Here is a 17,186-nt window from a genome sequence, read left to right on the forward strand (position 1 = left end):
TACATGAATATTCATACAAAAATCACAATAATAGATAGAAAAAACAAGCGACTTCTTTATTTCATATCAGTAACCAAAACGCGTGAAGGGAGATCACTGCGTATGAGTCATATCATGTTAAAATTGGTTGTGTGTGACCGTCAAATACCCATTGTGACGTCACACCGGAAGTGACTTCATGTCTTCAGCAGAAAATCTCCCTAGTTACTTTATTGTGACAACGGTGACAAGACTTGTTGTTCAAGCTCTGACATATTTAATACGAATTTAAGCTTCAAGAAGCAACAACTATTGCTAAAAGGTATTTTTATGAAAACAATGCGTAATTGTCATAAACTGTTTTCTTTTATGAAGTTATGTAGCAAGAAAACACCTTTGTTTAAAGTGTTTATGCCTGTCGAGTTGTAATCTTTCCCCACCCACTTGTCATGAACCACTGGTCATCCTGTGGCTGTAGAATGAGTTTAGGCTGTAATCAAACACACAATCATCTAAAAGACTCTACAAACATTAGAATACTATTACATAACACAGTTAACAATTTTTAAATTAGTCAACTTAATTATTGCTAGGATGTTGGTGGTGGTGATTCATTTAAAGGAACTCGTTACAAGTTTTATAGGTTGAGACATCGAAAAAATATGTTGGGAATTGTGAAAAAAAACGTTGTTACACTGATTAAATATCATTAAAAGTTTAAAATTGATTTTGACTGTAAATCATTTTTAGAATCGCTCTATTTTGCATGGAATAGCGTAAGTAACGCTTCTGAAAAGTGAACGACTTAACGCTTGGCTTTACAAAATTCTGTTGAGTAAAAGAGTATCCGCCAGTTGTTCGATCTTTGTTCACAAATGCAATTAAAATAACTGAATTAAAAAAGTTTTAAAAAACCCATTTTGCAGCATAAAATATGTGAGCTTGTCTCTATGATATCAAACAAATACAAACGATGGAACACCGATAGTTAATATTAAATAGGTACTCAGGAAAAAACAATGAGTATGTGTGATTAAGAAACGGGAAGATACTAAATAAGATCAGATACTAGACACTAGCATCAGTTGTGGTAGTAATGAAGTTGGTAAGAACACGCCGCCCGGGAAGCTCACTCAGTAGAACGCCGTATTATAGTTCTGACGGTCGTGATTAGAGACCCACATACCTGGCCCCAATATCTGTTCACATTAACACTAAAGACAAACTCATTCCTAGACTCAACTCATTTAACACATAACATAAAACGTTGTTAAAAATCATGCATGTTTTTACACCTTTTGAAAACGTATTCTCTCAGTGGTCAAAATAAGCACTAGCCCGCAAGCCCTGCACTGGTAAAATGTCTTCTGAGCTTGCTTAAATTCTGAAGATTATATAACAGGGCTTGTTAAAAAATATGATGTCAAGCATAAGTGTAAGAATTCGGGCTTGTTCATCCCAAAGTCCAATTTTGATGACTGCTCATAGAATATGTTAAACTTTGGTAAAAATTCCAAAGAAAACATTTTTACAGCATAAAATGTAATTGGGTGCAACTCAAATGTTTGTTTTTTTAAACAACTATTCAAGTATATTTTTTGCAAAAAAAAAATCGTTCAACTAACTTCATCTCTTTTATGCCAGATTATTCATCGAAAAAATACGGGTTATAGAATGGCGAAAACCGGTCAGGCGGGCGGGCGGAGGGGCGGCCTTAACAATTCTGCGTCTAAAGTTTACTACATGTCATGAAGGAAAAAGCTTTTATCTATAATCGTTATGAAACTTCGTCATAATATTAGTCAACGTTTTGTTTTGAATATGGGCCACCTAGGGTCAAAAACAAGGTCAATAGGTTAAATCTTAGGATTTTTATCCCATGTCATAGAGTCAATAGTTTTTAACCAATTGTTATGAAACTTTACCAGAATACTTGTCTACATGTTGGCTTAAATACTTGTGAAAATGGTCACCTCGGATAGAAATCTAGGTCATATATGAATATAATATAAAATCAAAGGAAGTTTTTATTCCATGCCATAAACTCAATAGCTCTTATTCAATTGTGATGAAACTTTGTCAAAAAACTTGACTACATGTTTACCTGACCATTTGAGATTATGGGTTGCCTCAGGTTAAAAACTAGGTCACTATGTCAAATCTTAGCAACTTTTATTCCATGTCATTTATTCAATATGCTCTATCCAATTGTTTATGAAACATTGTTAGAATACTTGTCTTCATGTTGGCTTAAGCATTTGTGAATATGGGTCACCTGAGGTAAAAAAACAGGTCACTAGGTCAAATCATAGGTAGTTTTATTCCATGTCATTAAGTCAATAGTTTTTCACCAATTGTTATGAAACCTTGTCAGAATACTTGTCTTCATATTGGCTTAACATTTGTTTATATGGGTCACTTAGGTAAAAAAAGGTCACTATATTAAATCATAGGTAGTTTTTACTCCATGCCATAAAGTCAATAGTTTTTATCCTATTGCTATGAAACTGTGTCATAAAACTTGACTTCATGTTGACCTGAACATTTGTGAAATGGGTCATCTCAGGTCAAAACTAGGTCACTATGTCAAATCTCAGGATTTTTGTTTCCATGTCATTTATTCAATATTTTCTATCCAATTGATATGAAACTTTGTTAGAATACTTGTCTTCATTTTGTCTTGAACATTTGTAAATATGGGTCATCTAAGGTCACCAGATCAAATCATATGAGGTTTTTATTTCATGTCATAAAAAAAGTCTTTATCAAATCTTTATAAAACTTGTTCCGAAATATGTCTGCATTGTATCTTAGGCTATTCTGAATATGGGTCATCTTGGGTAATAATTTGGAAAAAAAGTATCTGTTTTTGATCAGGTTATTTGTTTGAACAAATCTCTGATAAGTATAAATATAGGTTTTCTTAGTTTAAACAGTAGGTCACTAGCTCAACTCTAAGGTCTTCAAATTGCATCTTCAAATAAAAAAACCGGCTTTAATGCGGCGTTGTCGCATTGGCGTATTGTTATATTTTGTTACATTCTCAAGTATTATAAATATTCCAATGCACTTGTTTCTTGTATGACTTCGTTTGCGCTGGTTGGGTGCATGTAAAACAATGACACAATCCCAAATAAGTTTGTGTGTTGTCGTTGTATAAACAATCATCTATTTTTAGGTATACATATTCAGTGTTTTATGATATGTCATTATCATATGGGTAATCAGTAAACGTTGATCAGTCAAATTGTTACCGCCTTAAAGAAACACATACCCGTATCCTGCGTTCTATCTGTAGCATTAAAAATAAGATATTGGTTTGGGCATATATTTTATTTTATCGATATATGTTCAAAACCTCTTTATCGGATCAGTTTTTTATCGAGGCTCGTTAGGGGAGATCAATGCGTAGGACTGTTATCATATTAAAATTGGTAGTTTGTAGCCTTAAACAAAAATCTATTGTGACGTCACGCCGGAAGTGACTTCATGTCTCCAGCAGCGAATCTCCCTAGTTACTGTATTGTGACAACCGATGCAAGACTTGTTTACAAGTTCTTACACATTTTATTACGAAATATAACTTCTAGACGCAACAAATATTGCAAAAAGGTATTTTTTATGAAAACAATGTTTAATCATCATATTCATAAACCATTTATGTCATGAAACTCTGAAACAAGAGCGTTTGTTTAAATTATTTATGCCAATCCAGTGGAATCTTTCCCCACCCACTCAGTATGAACCAATGATCAGCATGTGGCTCAATATAATGATTGTAGGCTGATAACTATTCCTAAATCATGTGGAATAGGCTGTATAATAAAATAACACATCATTTTTTTAATTAATTTTGTAGAATAACAACTCAGTTATAATAAATCTATTTACGTGTGTTGTGCAACTTTTTGTTTGGGGTGTTGATAGTGATAATTTTTTTTGAAAGGGACCATGGGGACGCATTCAAGTTGTTTAGGTTTTTAGGTCTCAGGTTTACTTGAAAGCTCGCCACATGGTTTAATGCCTTGCACTATATATAGGAAATAGGTACATGGTCATAATGCGAACATTTAAATAATGGTCTTCTAGGCTCTACAGTACTGATTTTTTTTTCAAAACCAGACGTCAGAGGTGTTAGTTTAGTTTTTATTTCACGGTCGAGTCCATTTTTGTTGTACTTTTTGAGTGGCCAACAGTTATTAAAAAGGTTATCATAGATGTACACTCCGGGTTGTTTAAACTTTCTCGATCTCTTACATAAGAAATATTTTTTGGAAAGATTCGTGATTGCATCAAGAGAATCACTTTTTAATCTCGATCATAAAAATAAAATAACCATCTTCTATTCATTTTTTTTATTCAATTAGTTGCTCACATTTTACGAATATAAATAAACGCATTTGTTCTTTATTTGCCTTTCTTTGCTTGTATTGGAGGGATCATGTGTATGTAAAATCCAGACACAACCCCATCTCTTCTTGAATAGTACTTTAGTTTGACGCTGTTGTTTTTAACAACATTTCATTTTCATTTATAAGTATATTCGGCAAACACTGCACGGTGAAAGGGTCAATAAAACTGTTACCGCAACTTTCACATCATTGACAGTACATTATCCGCAGCTTAAATGCTCAAATCTACTTTTTGACAACTATTCATTCAATAATTAATACATTCATTCAAACTCCAAAACTAGTATTTGTGAATCAAAACTTTATATGTGTATCGTTGTGCGCATGACATATATTTTCAAAACAATGTATCGTGCTGGGCTCAAATTATCCCAACAAAAAAGACGGTTACCCGGACCGGATTTTTACCGGATACGAGGACAGATAATCTCGGAAAGATTGCTATCAAAGAATGTATAGAATGGAAACAACTTCAATGAAATGCGAAATTAACTTTGCAGGTTTAGATTTTTAGTATAAAAAAATCAGGCAATACGGGAAAATATGAATTATGTTTTGGGTAAAAACTGGCGATTTTTGGGGGGTAAATGGTTTAACGAGGGGAAAGGGTAGATATTCGGTCTTAAATTTACCGAAAGAATTACGGTGCTGATGCACATGTTTAAGATTAATGGGTCCTCACAAAAAGCAATAGGTTTTGGAATTGGGATGCAAATAAAATGACTCACTAAAGTCATCGTGAAAAGCAATTTTAAATACAACTTACAGGCATTCTTTAAGTACTAGTTTTAATCAATAAGAATTTTAACGTTCGCGGTTGTTTAAGGTCCGCCTACTGCCAGTCATCCGATACACACTGCCTGAGTCAGATTTTGCGTTTACAATGTGTCAGCCAATGAAGTTGTATTCTGAGGCGGCAAGATGACCTGAAGTAATATCTTTACCATTAAGGAGGGCTCGTTCGCTACTCTCACTCCGCCCATTCTTGATATTTAAGATCTTACTTCATGTCATCTAAATATTACTTTAAATGAATAAGTGGTATACTAGTGGGTTGGGAATCGTCCAGATGGGGCGTTACCTAAAAGTAAATATTCGTTATTTAAGTGTGGGGCGTGCTGCATCTGGGTTTTGATTTACCCTATCCATTACACTATCACCACAGCCCTATGCAAAATAAAAGCGCTGGAAGCGTTGAAAGGCTGTAGGATCAACAAGTGTGGTTTTACTTTTTTTTTAAATCTGTTCACAGGCAATAAATAATTAGATTCAGAAAATTATTTTGAAAGGCCTCAAACTGTAACCGTCAGTGTATTGTGTGTAAAGTGTTTGTCATTACCTAAGAATAGGTAATGTATATTGAAGAATATTTAAAACAATCAACTTTTTCATAACAGTAACTTTTATATGAATATTGCTTTTATTTCGCAAGTGTATTTCTAGTGTTAAGTAAATTAATCAAAACCCGATGTTGGCTGAGGACGTTTTAAATATGTGTAGTAGGAAAGTAAAGAGGGGGTTTTAGCCATCACATTTCAATTCCGCTTAATAATGTATGAATATCTATTCCTCTTGGTTATCACCAAGATTAAGCTTTAAGATGATCTCTTCGGCTTGCTTTGTAATTCACATAAATGTTTCAATATTATCAATGTCGTACTGAAATAAACTGGTCGTTTAATTCGCACTATTTTAAACCGCATGACACCATACGTCCCATTTTATAACCCCAACGCATTAATTATTTTAACATGTCATGTCAAAAAATAGATCTGATGATACCTGATTTCTATTTGCGTTGTTTAAGTCAGTAATCCTGCGGCCTACAGCCTAATGATACTATAAAGAACCTAGATCTCCAATGATAAAACAGAACCTTAAACAGCAATCAGATATTCTATCTAGTCAATTTTGTTCAAAGGATGCGCCTTACAATGTTTTGCTTTGTTATATTACTTGCATGTGTGGGCATGTATCTTAATCACTCATTGTGTAACTCTCGCAATACTGTTAGTGGTTTTAATATTAATCTATATATATTTGTGTTGGTTTTATCTTCTACAACTGCAATCACTTTATTATTTAATTTTCTATTTTCAGATGGCTACTTCAGTATCATCTGCTCATGCTGTGGAGGTTCCAGCCCTCCTGCCCATCACAATCGCTGCAGAGGCTCTGCAGCAGTTTGACCCTCTGGGTCAACCCGATCAGAAATCCGCTACCAAACTGGCGAGTGATCTTTCTGACAGATGTGCTGTCAAAGATGTCTTTGAGGATGTCAGCTTTGCCCAGGTCTCGGGCCAGAGTATCATATTGCAAATGGAGGATGTTCCTCTGTCAGATATCTCCTTCGCAGCTACTGAGGCTGCTCTGTCGTTAGTGTCTGCCCCACCAAGTCTTCACTCTGGTGATGTAGTTGTCCCCGGCGCACGGGAAGTCGTGTACATTCCAAGACCGAAAGTCTTTACAGCTAACATGGACGTGTAAGTTGTTCTTAGAAGTGAGTCATTCATATGTTTTATATATAATAGTACTGATTTATCAAGATTGTCTGCTTAAATATAAAACACAAATTTATTTCACAGGTAGTGACGTGGCAAAGAGCAGTAAAAATATTGCATATATACATTAATAGCCGATATTGTGAATTGACCAGTCGCTTGTTATCAATCAAGCAATCAATTGACAAATAACATGATAATATTTTATTGATAACGCACATGGTTGCATTGCCCAGTGGATTAACTGGAAAACCTCGTGAAATAATCTCGACAATTTGCAATAATTGCTTTGGCAATTGGTCAATTGGTTTGAATTTTATTATATATTTTTTCATATTTTAGACTGTTATGTGAATATATTTCGTTAATTCTTCAGCTTCACCGATCTGAGGACGTTCAGCAAGCTTACAGGTTACATACCGACCTCCCAAGTGACCAGGCTGACAACAAAGGTGCCCAAAATCATCACTCAAGGTATTGACCAAGACTTTCTGTACTTATAAGAATATTTTATTCCTTTGCTGTGGATTCAACATCAATCGCATTTATTAGCATCGTCTTAATTCCATTATTTTCTTTCCCTGCAGCTACTAGTATTTCAATCAACCTGTTCATTTTACTGAATACTGTTCATGCTGCTTTCCCTCTAAACATAGCTTTTCATTGTTGTATATTTCTGATGGTCTGTCCAAATGTATTTCTCCTTCTGCAGAATGTATACATATAAGACCTTTACCTAATCATATATAAATCTTTTTACCTTTTTACCTTTTAACAACCTTTCAAACATTTTTTTTCTCTGTGTCATCTACCTAGTGGCTGTATCTCTTTCTGTCTCTCCCTTCACCCGTCTCTAGTGCGGGCTCTCGGCAATGCTCTCCGAAGTCTCAAGCGCTCTGTTCTACCCAGCAAGAGCAACCACAAGCACTATGACACTCTTACAGACAAGCCGGCTCTGCAGCTGTAAGCTATATTGCAGTCTGATCTTGTTCTGAGTTGGTATCCTTATTCCTCGGTCACCAGCTCTTTCAACATCTCATGAAATATACTTCTTATGAAAATAAGGATTCAGGCGCTTTATTAGTTTTTTTCCTTTGCATCTACTTTCTGTGTACTATGGTTCTAATGCCTATTGAATCAACACCATTGTCCCCCCTTTTTCTAGGTTTCCCTTCGAGACCATGCAGGATTGGAGGAAGTCAAAGAAAGCCCTCCTAACAAGGATGTACCGCCACAAGGACGCCCTCTCAGACCTCCGAGAGGCCAGAAAGGTTAGATGAAGAGAAATTTACCATATGAATTACACTACATGTTTAATTCTAATGGAAACTTATTATCCCGCGCCGAACCATATCATGGTAATGATTGGTCAAGTTATGTTCAAAATTAGTCATGATACACCCCTTGAAGAAATATGGACAATTTAAAAAAGTGGGCCACATGGGGTCAAAATTTAGGTCACTATGTCAAATCGTAGAAAAATCTTTGAAACACATTAGAGGCAATATGTATGGTCTTATATTCATTAAACTTGATCAGAATGTTTTCCTTGATGAACTCTTCGACATATATTAAACTGGGTCATATTTGATAAGAAATAAGGTCACTAGGTCAAATATTTCAAAAATCTTGTCCGAAACTATTTTACGGTGGTGATTGGTCTGATTAAGTTCAAACATGGTCAGAATGTTCTCTTGGGTTAAATTTCGACTGCGTTTTAAAAGTGGGTCATATGGGTCAAAAACTAGGTCACTAGGTCATATCTTACAGAAATCTTGGGAACACTCTAGAGGCAATACATCTGCTCTTATTTCCATGAAACTTAATCAAAATGCCTCAATAAAATCTTGGAATAGTTTGAAACTAGTAGGTCATGTGGGGTCAAAAATGAGGTCACTGGGTCAAATTTTAAAAAAAACTTGTGGACACTAGAGGCTATATTTTTTGCAATATATCTGGACCAATCTTCATGGGACTTGATCAGAAGGATGCATTGATGGAATCTTAGATTAGTTTGGAACTGGGTAACATGGAGTCATAAACTAGGTTTCTTGGTCAATTCTAAATCAAACATTATATACAATATTTATTTTTATTTCAAACAGTTGCAATCAAACTCAAACATATATATATATATATATATTTCATCAACAATTGATTTCCATTCCTTGACTTAGCCCAATCAGGCGGGGGATATCAATTCAACGAATTTGCTTGTTCATCTTGTTATTATATTGTACTTCGCAAATAAAAATTCAAATAAATGATTTGTATGATTAAATGGGTGTAACCCTATATGTTTTTTTAGGCTTGCTGGAAGAGCGAAGCTAAAGTAAAGAAATACGAGCTGATCGTATCCACACAGCGGTCCGCTCTCCAGCACAACCCGGGCCAGAAGGAGGCTAGGACAAAGGCCTTGAAGGTATAAACTTAAATGGAAAAAATCTATTAAACATTAATGTTCTGTTATTATAAAATAATATACTAGCATGCTAAGAATGTTTCAAATGAAAAATAAACGAAATGCTTTTTGCTACCAAATTGTTAATACAACAATGAATCAGAGTTGATCACCAAAGAGTCTGAAACATGTAATTGATACATTAATATTTTATACTAATTGAAAATAAACATTTTTATCTATACCTATATTTCTATACCTATAAACAGGAAATGGAGGGCGTCCTCGAAAAGAATCAGTCGGTGCACCTTAAAAACATTGATTCCTTCAAAAACAAATACCTGCAGGAAGTCTTTTCAAGGGATTCTGTCCATCAGGTATGGTTTTACTTATCAAGTCTGATTTGCTATGTGTGCCTCTAAACAATCATATGCATATACACTGTTGTTTTCAGTTTGACTTCATGGTCAAGTTATTTTCTTGTAGATTCATTGTGTAGTAATGTTAAGTTCGAATATGCATACCAATTTGAATTGAAAAAATATGCCAAATTCCAGGTTTTTCTAGTACTAGTATATGATTTTTTTCTTATTTATTGCAGTTGGCTTGGGACCTTCAGAGTCAGATCCTGTCTGATATGCAGACGGCTATTAGCCGCCTGATGAGGACGAACAGACAGGATGTCAGGTGAGGGAAATATTAGTTTGTCAATCGTTCACTTCTCTCATTTAATATTTGCAAAATAAATTTTGCAAACCAAAACATATAATTTATAAAAGATAATAATATGTGCTTACAATTGGTGTTTCACTTACAATGTGATGGTTTCAAGTATAATTTTTCATCATACTTATGCACCACTCTCTTCATGCTGTATGTTAAGTTCAGTGTTCAAAACAAGTACAAACCCGCGAGTTAACTGTTTCAGTTTCAGCTAGGCTTTTCATTTTTTCAATCCCAAATGTAACATAAGAATTCGGGCTTGTTAATACGAAGGTCTAATTTCGATGATTGTACGTACTACATATTTTTGAAATTTTGTCACACTATCAGTATCTACATAGCAAAACATCTCAAATGAAGACTTTTTTCATTTTAGTGCTGAGCTGGTTGCAGACTTTGCCAGGCAAATCTACGGCATGACCTCACGCACCTATTGCTTTGACAAAGCCTTGGTAAGAATTTAACTGAATTAAGAATGAAACTTTGTCTGTTGTTAAAAGTAAAATTCTCGTTGCATGTAGATTTTTTAATTGGAAACCATTTCCTTCTGTAGCAATGTATATATGTTTTAAATGTACCAAACAAAATATCATAATCATGTTTAATGTTTTAGTCTTCTATGTGTAACAGTACTATTTTAGCCTCATCCATGCCACAAGTAATTACGATATAAAGCGTTTAAGTCTGAATATGTGTCACTGTACTATTTAAGCCTCATCCATGTCACAAGTAATTACGATATAAAGCGTTTAAGTCTGAATATGTGTAACAGTACTTTTTTAGCCTCATCTATGCCACAAGTAATTACGATATAAAGCGTTTAAGTCTGAATATGTGTAACAGTACTTTTTTAGCCTCATCCATGCCACAAGTAATTACGATATAAAGCGTTTAAGTCTGAATATGTGTCACAGTACTATTTTCAGTCTGATCCATGCCACACGTAATTGCGATATAAAGCGTTTAAGTCTGAATATGTGTCACTGTACTATTTTCAGTCTGTTCCATGCCACACGTAATTACGATATAAAGTGTTTAAGTCTGAATATGTGTCACTGTACTATTTTCAGTCTGTTCCATGCCACACGTAATTGCGATATAAAGTGTTTAAGTCTGAATATGTGTCACTGTACTATTTTCAGTCTGTTCCATGCCACACGTAATTGCGATATAAAGTGTTTAAGTCTGAATATGTGTCACTGTACTATTTTCAGTCTGTTCCATGCCACACGTAATTGCGATATAAAGTGTTTAAGTCTGAATATGTGTCACTGTACTATTTTCAGTCTGTTCCATGCCACACGTAATTGCGATATAAAGTGTTTAAGTCTGAATATGTGTCACTGTACTATTTTCAGTCTGTTCCATGCCACAAGTAATTACGATATAAAGTGTTTAAGTCTGAATATGTGTCACTGTACTATTTTCAGCCTGATCCATGCCACAAGGAGTGGGTGTCCATTCCAAGCTACAGCACCAGCAAGATGAACAGAAAGGACATGCTCAGGGTAAGCGCCTAACGGTGAAACAATATATAATTTTAGCTCGGAATTCTTGACAACTGAAAATGAATTTAAGATATCTTTTCGGTTTTAACATAAAATGACTGCATTTTTTCCAATTTATATAAAATAATAATTGACCAGTATTTTAGCGATCTCTAAGAAAATTGAATGTTAATAATGCTTGGTTGTATACCGTGAATTAAAGGTTTGAATTGTATATATACAAACAACTAATTCTGTCTTCTATCTGACTGAAAATTAAATACTTATCCAATTTCCTTTTCCTTTTTCAGGTGTCGGCCTATGGCGGATCTCTTTGAGATTTTTTGGTGCGAGGGTCCGGGTCTTGCTTGTCTGACTACGCTCAAACACTATGTACTCTAGACTATTGCACCTGTGAGGCCCGTCCGCCAGAACTCTGGACTTATAACTTACAATTACATCATTGATAAATGAGAATTTAAAATGTCTGATACTGACTTATATATGTCTGTCTCTGGCACTTATTTGCATTGGTGGAGTAGATTATCATAAGTGCTATTTATCTATAATATAATTAATTTATGCTTACATTCATTCATATGGCCGATAAACATTTTTGAGTTCGAGAGTTATTGCACCTGGTGTGTGTGGCCAAGCAGAGTCTTTAGTGCAAAGTGCGTTGAGCGTGTCGGGCACAGAGGCCCGGGTTAGGGGCTATTATCTGTGATAGTTTATGTGCAATAGTGTTTTAGTTTCCATACATTGCAACTCGTAAATTTGCTTCACAGTTGGCATAACAATGAAAAATATTATCATTAATGGGTCCAGATAAACAGAGGTTCTAAACTTCAGAATTAATCATTAACTCAGGATTGGGAGATTTCATCTTTAGACTATTGTTAATATCTTTTTTCTCAAAAACCAAATGGAAGTTTTCAGAAATTATTGTTATTTTGGGGTCCAGATTAAAATCATTATGCACCTGCTGTTAGCCGCTAAAAGGAGTAAAAGCGAGTTGGAATGTCAACGCCATTTACGCAATACAAATGTACATGACTTATATATTTGGTATTTTGCAAATTGACATTATTCATATTTGGCATATTAAGACAGTTTGTCATATTAATTCAAAACAATTGACCGTTCATTGGGTTTGTTTGAAATGTATTATTGCGTACATGGTGTTCGAGAAAATTTGTCCGCTGATAAAAATTCTGAAAGATAAATATATATAATCTTTATAATATTATATTTTTGGGCCAAATCATATATTTAAGAAATTGGAATTTACGAGTAACTGGGTTTCTTAAGAATCAGCTGACTCATTTTCAAATAATAGTTACTTTAGTTTTCAAAATAAATAGCTTAAACTTATTGAAACTCTTTATGGTTTATTTCACCTGATAGCAATGTGTTGGTTTAAACATTATATACTTTACAAAGATTGTGAAGATAGCTATGATAACTCCTACTAAGTCACTCTCGTTAGCGCGAGTGTGTTGTCGAATGTTGTGGTGCAAACCGGAGAACCCGGAAGAAACCGGCCTAGTCCACAAACTAAACTCACATGCGCCCACGCTGGGAATCGATCTCGGGTGCGGCCTTTGTCAGAAGCGAGTGCGCTAACCACTGCGCTATGCGGAAAACCTAGGTTAAGCTAAGTAAAGAGAAACAGCCTGTTACCAAGTTTAGGTAACGTTCAAGATTTGCAAAGCAAGATTCGAATGCATATATAAGACCACTAATTTATTTAGCTCGCATGTGAAAACAACTATTAGATGATGTGAATTAGCTCATGAGAAAGTGTCCAATGTTGGGACTTGAACACATGACCTCTTGGTGAGAATCAGTGACATACATGTAAACTACACAACTTTACCTTCACAGTTGGTGTTCAAACAACAACACCGTCATCTTCGGATTGAACCTCCTATAGGTATTCTGTATTTAACATGATTGTTCAACAGTATGAAGAGTTGTAGGAAATTATTTTAAGCAACTGTAAAATTTCTTAATGTTGATCGTTTTTATGTCGCTATATTCATGAAATGGTTCGGCCCTGGGTTTAGTTAACAATCGTGAGAGTTGGTTCCCCGCTTGCAGTGTATGCGCTACGACAGCCAAGATACAAAACAACATATCTAGTTAACATGAGCGACTGTAAGCCAGGGCTGGTGTTAGTCTCGCTCTGCTTACGTACAAACAGGTTAAGTAATGAAAGAGTAACAACAAACACGTGGCCCCTAATTTATCACAACAATATCAAAGTCAAATCTCAATCTCAATCTGAACTCATTTTACCGCATAACATAAAATAATATTCAAAATCGTATATGTTTTTACTCTTTCTAAAATTGCATCAGGGGCATTCAGTGGCTATTTTAAGAAGAACTCAGGCCTCAAGAGGGTTGAACGCGGCATTTAGGGGCTATTTTAACATGAATTCAAGCCTCAAGAGGGTGGTACGCGGCATTCTGTGGCTAGGGTACGTGGCATTCAGGGGCTATTTTAAGAAGAACTCAGGCCTCAAGAGGGTGGTACGCGGCTTTCAGGGGCTATTTTAAGATGAATTCAGGCCTCAAAAGGGTGGTACGCAGGGGCTATTTTAAGAAGAACTCGGGCCTCAAGAGGGTGGTATGCGGCATTCCGTGGCTATTTTAAGATGAACTCAGGCCTCAAGAGGATGGTACGCGGCATTCAGTGGCTATTTTAGGGAGAACTCAGGCCTCAAGAGGGTGGTACGCGGTATTCAAGGGCTTTCTTTAAGAAGAACTCAGTCCTCAAGAGGGTGGTACGCGGTACGCAGAAAGTTCAAAACTGACATTATTCGATACATACCCTTTTAATATACTGAAGTATTATTTAGATAGCAGGATTTGGGTAGGAAATTAAGGAGTATTCGAAAGGCATTAATTAACAAGATGTGGGTAGAAAATGAACGAGTATCTTATAAGCAGATGGTGTGGGGGGATAAGTTACGACCCAATAAAAAAAACCAACAACAACAACAACAAAAAACTGTACAACGAATACACCATTATTTTGTGCGGCGAATCCTGCGTAACAAATACTACTTTAGTATGTTTAGTCTGCTTTCCGAATAATACCAACCTTTGGGTTTCTGCGTACACCCCCCCCCCCCCCCTATTGAGTTCCCATGTACATCTTAAAAAGCCTTAAAATACTGTGTACCAACGGCGAAGGGGCTCATATTTATATTATTGAATAAACGAAATATTAATTAGACGTGCTATTTGTTAAAAGACAGCTTTGTCTTTGTTAAGGCACAACAGTGTACTGGCTCCTCAATTCGAAGACCAAGATGTCAACTGAAGGAGCCGATCGCCCGACTTGCTGACAAGATGGCTCGACCAGCTTGAAACAAAGTCCAAAATTGAAGTAACTGTTCATTTATTTTAGATCACCGTGACACTCGAGCCAAAGATATGCACTAAAATGAGTATATAAATTTGGTCATCCACGTTTGTCCTTCCGAACTATGGTTACCCTTTGTAGAGTATTATAGAACCATCTGCGCAAAAATCTGTGTAGATTTCAACAAGTAGCACTTGCCGAGCGAGGAGGGGGTAACTCTGCCGTATAAATTTGCCTAGTCAGGTGTTGGAGTTACCTCCCTTTGACCATAAAAAGGTCTGGCTTTAAATTTATCCCACATAATTCGATTCATTTGTAAATGATTATTGCAATATTCTAGGTCAAATATATTCATTCAATAAAGAAATGTACGAACTTTGCTAGGAAATTTGGATTACATAAGAAAACCAGCAAAATATAAAAGACAACAATAAAAATGACCATCTTTTATGGCATGACAAACGTTGCAATATTCTATGTCAAATATATTTATTCTTTAAAAAAATATTCGAACACTAAGAAGATGGTTAATTCAATATATGTATATAGGTTTGACATATTGTGACCAAACTTGGTATATAGCAAGAGTTTAGGGATACCTTTCACGGAATTACGTTAAGGGCCCTAAGAGTCAAGGTCACTGTTACTAAAATAGATAAAAAAATGTTGAAACTGAACTCACAACGACGGCTGAGGTTTTTCTGTCAATCATTGAAAACCTGGTTTCGTCGCATAAGCATTTCTTGTTAACTTTTTAATTTGACTTTTTTTAAATTGCTTTTAACAGCACATAATACATCATTATTGTATACATTTCTAAGACAAAGCGGTGTATAGTGGAGCGCGCTGTCCTACAACTCTTGTTCCTCTCAGAATTACCCTGTCGGTTCAGCTCAAGGTTATTGTCACCTTTGACTTTAAAATTATAGGGGTCATCGACTGGTCATGACCAACCTGCAAACCAAGTATGAAGTTCCTGGGCATAAGTGTACTCAGTTATTGAGTGGGAACCATTTCTCAGCTTCCAAGGTCACCTTGACCTTTGGACTTCTGACCTAAAAATCAATATGGTCATTTACTGGTCATGACCAACCTGCATACCAAGTATGAAGTTACTGGGCCCAAGCATTCTTAGGTTATTGACCGGAAACAAAGTGTGACGTACAAACGTCTGACTGACCGGGCAAAAACAATACGTCTCCCGATGAATTGAAAATCCCCTTGTGCATGAAAGAGTTACAACCAAAACACGACCACCTATTGTCTGTGTGTATATGTCTTGCGCTCAACACATTCTTTGTGTGCCCAACATATGTGAAAGGTTATTTCACGGTGCATGACGAGGTTATAGCCCAGACACCAAAACAATACCACCTATCTATAATTTATACCTTTGAGCATATATGCAGAATTCCATTATGATAAAATCGAAGTCGTGATACAATAGGTGCTAAAAAAACTCGCCAGCATCTCCTTGGAGCCGCAACATTATGTTATTCGTTAAAAATGCTCCAACGGATCTTCCAATGCATGAGCGAGTCAAGTGTTTATTGAAGCAAAGCCGCAACAGACTCATTTGCACTAGAAACGTGACACCAGCAGGGGGCATGTAGAGCACGTCGAAAGAGCCATTGACACAGACATATTGCTCGTCCATGAAATTGCAACACAGAATCACATGGAGTTGAATAAATAGCAGACACCTTAAGTACGATATTTATATGACATACCAACTGGTTAATACCAATGGGCTACATTTTACTAGTTTTTATATATAAAATAGAGGGACACGTCCATCTCCAACCAAAAAAATACAATGTATCAACATTCAATTTTTGTGACCTTGACCCTTGAGGTACAGACCTGGGTCTTGCATGTGACACACAACCTCATAATTGTGACCATGTAAGTTAAGTAATTTTCAATCCAAAAATGCATGGTTTGAGTTTGCCTGGTTACTGGTCTATGAACACAACTCCTCGTGACCTGTGTGACCTTGACCATTGAGATACAGGCCTGAGTCTATTCCCAAACATTGCCTCATCATGGAGAACATGAACAGTGCCCAGCTACTTTGGATTTCTATAATGCATAGCTAAGATGCAGACTGGACATATCTTTGACCTCTAAGCGTGACCTTGACCTTTGTGGTACAGACCTTGGTCAAATTCAAACATTTATTGCATGAAGGCCTCCAGCCCATATACACATATGCATACAATCAATTATAAACAACGAGAGTGTTGACACATAAGGCAAATATGAGATGTATCAGACAAATTGACCAAATTTGCATTGAAGTAGTACC

At 35.8% G+C, this 17,186-nt stretch overlaps 1 long non-coding RNA gene across 1 annotated transcript; it reads left to right on the forward strand.

Moving 5' to 3' along the window:
• Nucleotides 1–10,390: 10,390 nt before the first annotated feature.
• LOC128228582 (uncharacterized) lies at nt 10,391–12,081 on the forward strand. The gene is made up of 3 exons (XR_008259945.1): nt 10,391–10,468; nt 11,447–11,524; nt 11,815–12,081. It is a non-coding gene; the product is annotated as an uncharacterized LOC128228582 (long non-coding RNA).
• Nucleotides 12,082–17,186: the final 5,105 nt, after the last annotated feature.

Source organism: Mya arenaria, chromosome 3 (assembly GCF_026914265.1).
Source record: "Mya arenaria isolate MELC-2E11 chromosome 3, ASM2691426v1".
NCBI lineage: Eukaryota > Metazoa > Mollusca > Bivalvia > Myida > Myidae > Mya > Mya arenaria.